This window comes from Galeopterus variegatus, unplaced genomic scaffold (assembly GCF_000696425.1).
Source record: "Galeopterus variegatus unplaced genomic scaffold, G_variegatus-3.0.2 Scaffold861, whole genome shotgun sequence".
In the NCBI taxonomy this organism is placed as follows: Eukaryota; Metazoa; Chordata; class Mammalia; order Dermoptera; family Cynocephalidae; genus Galeopterus; species Galeopterus variegatus.
Window position 1 is genome coordinate 574,900 of NW_007726972.1, and position 8,900 is coordinate 583,799.

Here is an 8,900-nt window from a genome sequence, read left to right on the forward strand (position 1 = left end):
AGAGTTTCCATGATAAGCTTCAGGAAGGCAGAACTCTGGAACAGCCTAGTGGTCTCCCTGAGTTTAAGAGACAAAACAAGGAGTCTGGGAAGGTCAAGGTGGCTAGAGAATCAAGAGCAGAGTATCAGAGAGGAGAGAGATATACAGAACAAGAGATCCAGAGATCTTCAGATGGACCTCGAGTTTTCAGCTGAATACAGATCAGTGTATGCATGACAGAAAGTACCAAAATCTGGGTAAAGTACTACCTAAAAGGGTTTGAGGGAGACAATACTTGGAGCAATGTAGATCTGGGAATATTTCCTGTCCCCAAGTTGTAAAAATCTCAATTCATGGAAAATTCATATAATAATCTCAATTCAGTACTTTGAAGTACTGGTGGTTTGCCTCAGTAGTGGGGAAAAATTAACCATAGAATCAACATTGCTCTTGTCCTGACCAACAAAGCTTAACAGCAAGACAACAAAGTATCAAGCTGTTTCCAAGTAATTTAACTGAAACCCAGAAATGAGCTAAAGAATATTTATAGGTAAACAATATATCCAGCACCCAATAAAATAAAATTCACAATATCAAGCATCACACTGAAATCACTAGGCACGTAAAGACCAGTAAAATATAACTCATAATGAGAAAAGTCAAAATGACATGGAAATGGCACAGAAAATAGAATTAGTAGACAAGGATATTAAAACTGTAATTTTAACTCTATTCCACATGTTCAAAAGCTAGAGAAAATATTGAGTGTATTAAGAAGAAGATTAGAAGAGACACAACCCAAGTTTCTAGAGATGAGAACCACAATATCTGAGATGAAAAATACTCTAGACGGAATCATAAACATATGAGGTATTGCAGAAGAAAGGATTAGTAAACTTAAAGACATAGTGATATAAACATGCAAACTGAAGCATAGAGAGGGAGACATACAACAATTAAAAGCCATGAATGAAGCATCCGTGAGCTGTGAGGTAACTTTAAGCACTCTGGTTATAAATAGAGTCCTGGAAAGAGAGGAAAGAATTTCTGAAGAAGGAAAATATCACCAGATGAAAATACAGATCTGTATAAAAGAAGGAAGAAGCCAGAGGTAACAACTACATGGATAAATATAAAATAGCTTTTAAAAAATTTAAACCTCTTTAAAAGATAATTAGTTCATTTTGAGAAATGTACCTTGTTAATATAATATGTTCATAACAGGATAAACTGGTTCTAGGGTACATGAGAACTCTCTCTAGCTTCACAAATATTCTGTATTGTATATAAAAAATTTGTAACAGATTACTAAGTGTTTGAAATCAATATAATAACATTGTAGTGTATTACTTATAACATAGGTAGAAATAAAATGTATGATAATAGCACAAAGGCCCAGGAAGGGAAAAATGGAAGTATACTGTTTGAATTTTTTAAATTTTTTATGCTATAAGAGAAATAGCTTAACATCACTTCAAGGTAGACTGGGATAAAGTAAAGATATATACAGCAATGTGGCAGATTTAAAACAAAACATATCAATTATCACATCAAATGTAAATATTGTAAACACCCCAATTTAAAGGTAAATATTGTCTGGTTAAATAAAATAGCAAGACCCAACTATATGTTGCCTAAAGAAACCCACTTCATATGTGAACACACAAGTTAAAGGTACAGCGATGAAAAATTTTGTACTATGTTTACTCTAATCAAAAGAATCCTGGAGTGGCTATATTAATATAAAATTACATTTTAGGTGTAAGGATATGACCAGTGATAAACAGAGTTGTTTTACAGTAATAAATAGAAACATTTAGCAAGAGAACTGTCCGCAATATTTTGATACCTAATAACAGAGCTTCAAAGTACATGAAGCAAAAACTGGCAGGACTGGAAAGTGAAGTAACCAAATACTGAGTTATAGTCAGAGAACTTAATAGCCATGTCCCAACATTTAACAGAAAAACTAGAGGAAAATATTTAGTAAGGATATAGGAGATTTAAGCAACAGTATGAACTAACTTGATCTAATTGATATTTATAAAACATTTCATTTCACAATAGCATAATATATATATACTTTTCAGGTTCATACAGAACATTTACCAAGTTACTTTGTATTCAGAGATATACAGTAAGTCTCAAGAAGTTAAAAGTTTTTTAACCGTATAAAATATGTATTCTGTATACATCCCTAATGTAATTAAATTGAAAATAAGTAAAAGAAAGATATCCAAAATCCTTCGGAAAATACCCAAATATGTGGAAACTAAGTAACACTTTTTCTAAATAACCCATAGGTCAGTGTTTAAATCACAGGGAAATTATAGAATATTTTGAACCAATAAAAGCACAGCATATCAAAACACAGCTAAAGCAATATTTAGAAAGAAATATATAGCAAGAAAATAATAAAAGTCAGAGCAGAAATCAGCAAAGTAAAACTAGAAAAACAATATCAATGAAACTAAAGGCTGGCTCTTTAGCAAAATACATAAAATTGATAAACCTCTCGGAAGAGTGATAAGAAAAAAAAAGATATGACACAAATTATCATTAACTAAAGGTTATATACCATTGCAGGTTCTATTATAAAGAAATATTATTAACTTTATGCCAATAAATTTGACATGTTAGATGAAATGGACCAATTCCTTGAAAGACACAAAGTATTAAAGCTTACTCAAGGAGAAATAGATAACACAAATAGCGCTATAATTATATTTTAAACATTAAATTTATTACAAAATTTCCCACAAAGAAGACTCCACCCTCAGATACCAAACATTTAAAGAAGAAATAACACTAATTTTACACAAACTCTTCCAGAGAATTTAAAAGAATAGAATACTAAAAGCAGAAAAAGACATTATGAATAAAAAAGGTTAGCCTTCATTATAGCAACATCATGCAAAAATATGTTCCAATTTCAAACAGAAAGATCCTGTTTTCGTTTTTAAAAATTCAGGCAACCAGCATTATAATATCTGTGCATTTTAATCTATTAATTAAGAAAATGTAAAGATAATATCATCATGCATCTGTAATTCTTCAAACTGAATTCTTATTGATGTCTTTTTTTTTTTTTACAATTTTTTTCTTGGGTAATATAGATATACCTTGAAATTTGCCATTTTGGCCAATTTAAGTGTATAGCTCAGTGGCATGAATTACATGCACAATGTTATACAACCATCACTACTATCTATTTCCAAAAATTTGATCACCCAAAACAGAAGCTCTGTACCCATTAAACAATAACTCAACATTTATCCAGGCCCTGATAACCTCTAATTACTTTTTGTCTCTGTAAATTTCCCTACTTTAGAAATGCTTATAAGTCCTTTTGTACCTGGCTTATTTCACTTAGCATTATTTTCAAGATACATCTGCGCATTGGGGATCAGAACTTCATTTGTTTTGTATTTGTGTATGTTTGATATCAGTAGCACAAGAAAGGGTGAATAGGAAAATGACATTTTAATATTACCATTTTGATCTATTTTCTGAGATGAAATGAATCTGGGAGTTTGAAGCTTCCTAAAAGGACTGTTGAAATATTACCAAAGTATTCACAACAAATATCATTATTCTGGAAACTCACCCCATTTGAGATTAACTTTGTTTTTAAGCCTTGAGAAATGAGGAATTTAGTGATGCTTAGAGACAAATTATTATGGGATTTAAGGGTTAGATAGGAATAGGTAACAGTCAAGAATAGCAGGGAAGATAGAAGGGAGTTTGAAGCTTCCTAAAAGGACTGTTGAAATATTACCAAAGTATTCACAACAAATATCGTTATTCTGGAAACTCACCCCATTTGAGATTAACTTTGTTTTTAAGCCTTGAGAAATGAGGAATTTGGTGATGCTTAGAGACAAATTATTATGGGATTTAAGGGTTAGATAGGAATAGGTAACAGTCAAGAATAGCAGGGAAGATAGAGTGAGGTTGGCAGCAGAGTGGTATTGGCGCTGAAACCGAGCTACAGTTCAAGGGTGTCAGTGGTGCACTGTGCTCAGTAATAAAATCACTAGTTACATTTTATCAGTGTCCTATTGATGGATACTCTTACATTTCTGATGTTGCAATAGCCTTATTATAACCTAATAGAAAACATAGAATATTTTTTCAATCACATTTTGATTGGAAAATTTCTTGTCTTCTTAGAGACCTGAGGTCCACCAGATGGAACAATAGGGATAGAAGTATTGCAGCATTGGAACTTCTACTATGGGCCATGGCATCCTTTTATTCTTTTGTTTCTAAAATAATTTTAAAATGTGGTTGTTCCAAATGAGCACAAAGGATCCCAAAGGGAGACCTGAAGAGAGCTGAAAACAGTGGGTTTGACATGGGCCCAATACTTTTTGTTATTGCTGATTTTGAGGAAGAAAGGTTGCCCTCAGCCTTTTGGGACTTGAATCTTAGGCTCTGGTTCTACATGGCCCCTGTCACTTGGAGAAGTGAGAACAGAGAGAGAAGGGTAACGGGAAGACTGGGCCCCTGAAGCTGATACATAATGCTAAGAAAGCTGATCACAGAGAGCCAAGAGACATGGTCTAGCATGAAAAGGACTCACTAGAAAAACTTGCACCCTTTTCTCATTTTTGAAGATCTGATATCCAGAAAGAAGGACCTGTTTTACCATATCTATTGAGTTCAGATTTCTACAAATGCACATGGTAATTGGAAAGAATTATAGCATCGTTCATATTTCTATAAAAGGCTGCAGGGCCGGCCCGGTGGCGCACTGCTACAGTGCGCCGCTTGGGAGCGCGGTGGCGCTCCCGCCGAGGGTTCGGATCCTACATACAGACCGGTTCCCACTCACTGGCTGAGCGAGGTGCAGGTGCAACACCAAGGGTTGAGATCCCGTTGCCGTCCCGGTCCGGTACGGGCGTGACACTGAGGGTTGCGATCCGTTGCCGGACATGAAAAAAGACAAAAAAGGAAAAAAAAAAAAAAAAAAAGGCTGCAGATACTACTTTTGACAATAATGCATTTATAAATATTATTGTGTTTAAAAAAGGCAACCTGTCAAGTTAAGTTCCCCAAATGAGTTAAATGCTGTAGATGGGAAACAAAAAAAAGGTGGCTGATTGGAGAAGACCTTTACTGAGAACAGATGAGTTGGATTGTCGTATAATTCATAGATCATGTCTACATAGCCAAAATAAATTGGTGATATAATTAACACATTTTAATCTATATTGTCTTTCAATTTATTTAACCGGTACTAATAAAGAATAAGATTTTTTAAAAATCCTATTTTGAGTACTTCCCTTAACTTTTCATATTGTTCTCTCCCTTCCCTTTTTATTTTTATATTTTGCAAGGATGTTTACTTTGCATTTTTTCCCTTGTATTGTGATAGGAATATCAGCTGAAATCTGTCTTTAAAGTTTGTGACACTACATCTAATCAACCAACCATTTCTAAAAAATCAATAGCACATTTACTATTCTGTTAGATTGCTAGGCATTCTGGAAATAAATTAAGCCTTTGAGCTTGGCTTTTTTCCTCTAGTAATGTGTCATACTGCCCACTCACCTTTTGAATTTGAATAATGTAGATAATTAAGATCAAGAAAATAATTCTTAAGGAAGGAATAAATTAATGTTATAAAAACTGTGATTTAAAACAAAAACATTGTCACATTTCATGTATTATTTTTAAATTTAACAATAATGTTTACAATAGATGATTCTAGTTAAAACAGTTGTGCAACCAATAAGCAAATGAAGCATAGAGTTACACGCAATCAATTAGACCACCAAGAACCAGATGATGACATAATCCATTTGAACAGAAACCACATTTTCCAAAGTAGTTATGATCTAGTCACTGGAGATAAATGCCAAAAGATATCAGACTGTACCTTAGAGAAAAACAATACAAAACAAAACAAAGCAAAACAAAAACTTGTTTGATTCAGCCTACCTAACAGAGAGAAGAGCCAAATAGAAGTGCAAGTTATTTATGTCATTAGATTTTTCAACAAAATTCTATGGTCACCTGAAGAAGACAAATTTGGTTTCCCAACATAGAACTACTCAAGTTGTTAAAGAAGTAAGTATTTTAAGGTAGTTTACTCTTGTTTTAAGGTTTTACTTTATTATGTTAGTTATCTATATTTACAATAATATTTTTCAGTCTCTGTTGATCCTTATTCATATTTCATATCATTTTTTAACCTATAGCCCCAAATTAATATTTCATATTGAAATAAGTTTTCAAAGAGACTATTCACTCTTTAGCTTGAGGATTAGATGAGATATGGATAATATGCCTTAAAATAATCATGCGCTAGAATGATGAGTTTAAAAGAATCTTCAAAACGTTTTATGAAAGGATTTCTTCAGGTTCAAAAATTTGCAGTATCTCAAAATTGTCACAACTTTTCCTCTGATGTAAATATTATTCCTTTACACATACAATATGACTCTCTGAGCTGGATGTTTCCTGCCTGGGTCCTGCGCTAGAATGATGAGTTTAAAAGAATCTTCAAAACGTTTTATGAAAGGATTTCTTCAGGTTTAAAAATTTGCAGTATCTCAAAATTGTCACAACTTTTCCTCTCTGATGTAAATATTATTCCTTTACACATACAATATGACTCTCTGAGCTGGATGTTTCCTGCCTGGGTCCGGAGCTGGATGTTTCCTGCCTGGGTCCGGCCCTTTGTGTTTATATTATCTTACATTATGTAAAGTCATTTTGTGACTAATTTCCAGAGCACTGAGTCACAGTGTGGCTGTTGCTTATCTTTTCTTTTCCCACATGGCACTGCTCTTGACCCTCATATTTTTGTAATTCTTTTATACAAATGAGCTTTTTCATAACTAACTAATTGTCTCATTACAGTTCTGTGGTTGTGTACTGCTATATTATGTGCTTTCTTTTATTGCCGGAAGCAAAGTTTTAATTTTATTTTAGAACCAACAAGAACATGACAGTACATCATGTAGGTATGCAATTTATTGCTTTAATTTACACAATTGAACAATATAAAGATTTACATAACTATTCTTATTTAAGTGTCTTAGAATATGAGCTTCGGTCTTTGGAGACTCGTAAGATATTTCCTTAAAGAGATTAGTTAATGCTGGCATAAAATATTTAGTTTAGATTATAAGACTTCTAATGTTTATCCCTCATTTTAAATATCTCTAACTAAAAAAAGAAGTTTCTCTAAATAGCAGGGTGACAGATAGTCTATTATAGTTCTTTATATGTTACTAAATGAAATTTAAAGCTAAACTAAACCTTCAAAAAATTTCAATTAACCAGACACAATTAGTAAAGAATTCTACTACAATCTTAAAATTATAAAAAAGGCTACATCTCACCAACTACTTATAAAAATGTTCATGGTCTTAAAAGCATAAACATTGCACATATATTTGCTTAAACACTAAATGGAAAATGCTGAGAAATCAATTTTGCATTGCAACTTTAGTTCACTTTTTTTACAGAGAAGGGTTGATTTTCATTTTAGAGGAATAGATGGTGGCCCTCCCCTCCCCTTTGCCTCTCAGCACCCTGCTTTTCCCCCAAGAAAAAGAAATAAAGGTTATTTCTCATGGGCTAGACAGCATATTGCCAAGTACTCACGAGTAAAATCTCTGAGGAAAGTTCTTGGAAAGATTTTTTTCAAAACGGAGTTGAGGTTATTTTGTTATCCTTTCCAGGTACTGACGAGAGGAATTATCTTCTTTACTTCTTTTAAACAGATCAAAAAACTGTGGAGTGGAGAATACTGAAAGAAATGCAATCTGATCCTTCAAGCAGTGAAAGGGCGAGGTAAGAATTTGACGATGACCCAGACCGAAGTTGCTCCTGTCTATTGGAGCAGAGAGGGAGCCTGAGAGTCTGTTTCAGAGATCATAATGCAATCTGATCCTTCAAGCAGTGAAAGGGCGAGGTAAGAATTTGACGATGACCCAGACCCAAGTTGCTCCTGTCTATTGGAGCAGAGAGGGAGCCTGAGAGTCTGTTTCAGAGATCACTGGCAGTTACAGTCGCCTGGCTTCCTGTTAGGTCACACTCAGTCTGACTCTATTTAGTCTAAGTTTGCCAAACTCTTCAAAAGCTTTTTTTTTTTTTTTTTCATGGAGGAAATAGACTAAGGAAACAGCTTACACTAAGATTTTAGACATTACCATTTTTGAATAACTATTTCTTTTACTTTCCAAGATTCTTTTTATAATCAATAATAATTTTAGAAAACACTTATTTTCCCCAGTTATGTTCTTTTTTTAAAAAAATTACCTATTTATCATTACATTGTTCATAAATGAACTCTTTATTTTTTTATTTTATTTTATTTTTTGCAGTTTGTTATCTTCTTCAAATTATTTCAACCATATTGTCAATATATTGAAAAAAATCTGAGGGCTACCAGAGGTCCCTCTTATAAGAGAGACAATGCAGCATATTGTGCCTTGCAGGACATCAGGCTGTGAACCGTGCCTCAGATACTTGCTAGCTTTGCAATTTTGGCCAAGTTATTTACATTCTCTGAGCCTCATTTTCTTTTCTCCTAAAATGGTGATAATAAAGGCTCCTAGGCTTAATATGAGTACTAAATGGATTAACACATAAAAAGCCCTTACGACAAGCCCCAGCACACAGCAAATTATCAATAAATGTTGACTACTGTTATTGCTGTTTATATTATCATATTATTATTTGACATATGATTTACAAATTTATTAATATATAAACATTTAAGGATGTCACTCAGGCTGTAGGTCCCCATCACCGAATAAACCTCAGTACTTCCATTGAATTATGGTCATATTAGACTAAGATCTTAGAGGCTTAATAAGACAGCAAACTCTACTCTGCCGTCAAGTCAGAAAATTCATTAGTTCTTTTCTCCATCTCAGATTCTCTTTGTACATTCAACTTTT

At 33.3% G+C, this 8,900-nt stretch overlaps 1 protein-coding gene across 1 annotated transcript in view; it reads right to left on the reverse strand.

Annotated features, from left to right (window-relative positions):
- Nucleotides 1-7,741, reverse strand: part of TFPI (tissue factor pathway inhibitor (lipoprotein-associated coagulation inhibitor)) — an 82,222-nt gene extending 74,481 nt beyond the window's left edge. The window contains exon 1 of the mRNA XM_008572989.1: nt 7,600-7,741. The gene's annotated coding sequence lies outside the window, so the exon portion shown is untranslated. The remainder of the gene's footprint in view (nt 1-7,599) is intronic.
- Between the last annotated feature and the right edge of the window lie 1,159 nt (nt 7,742-8,900).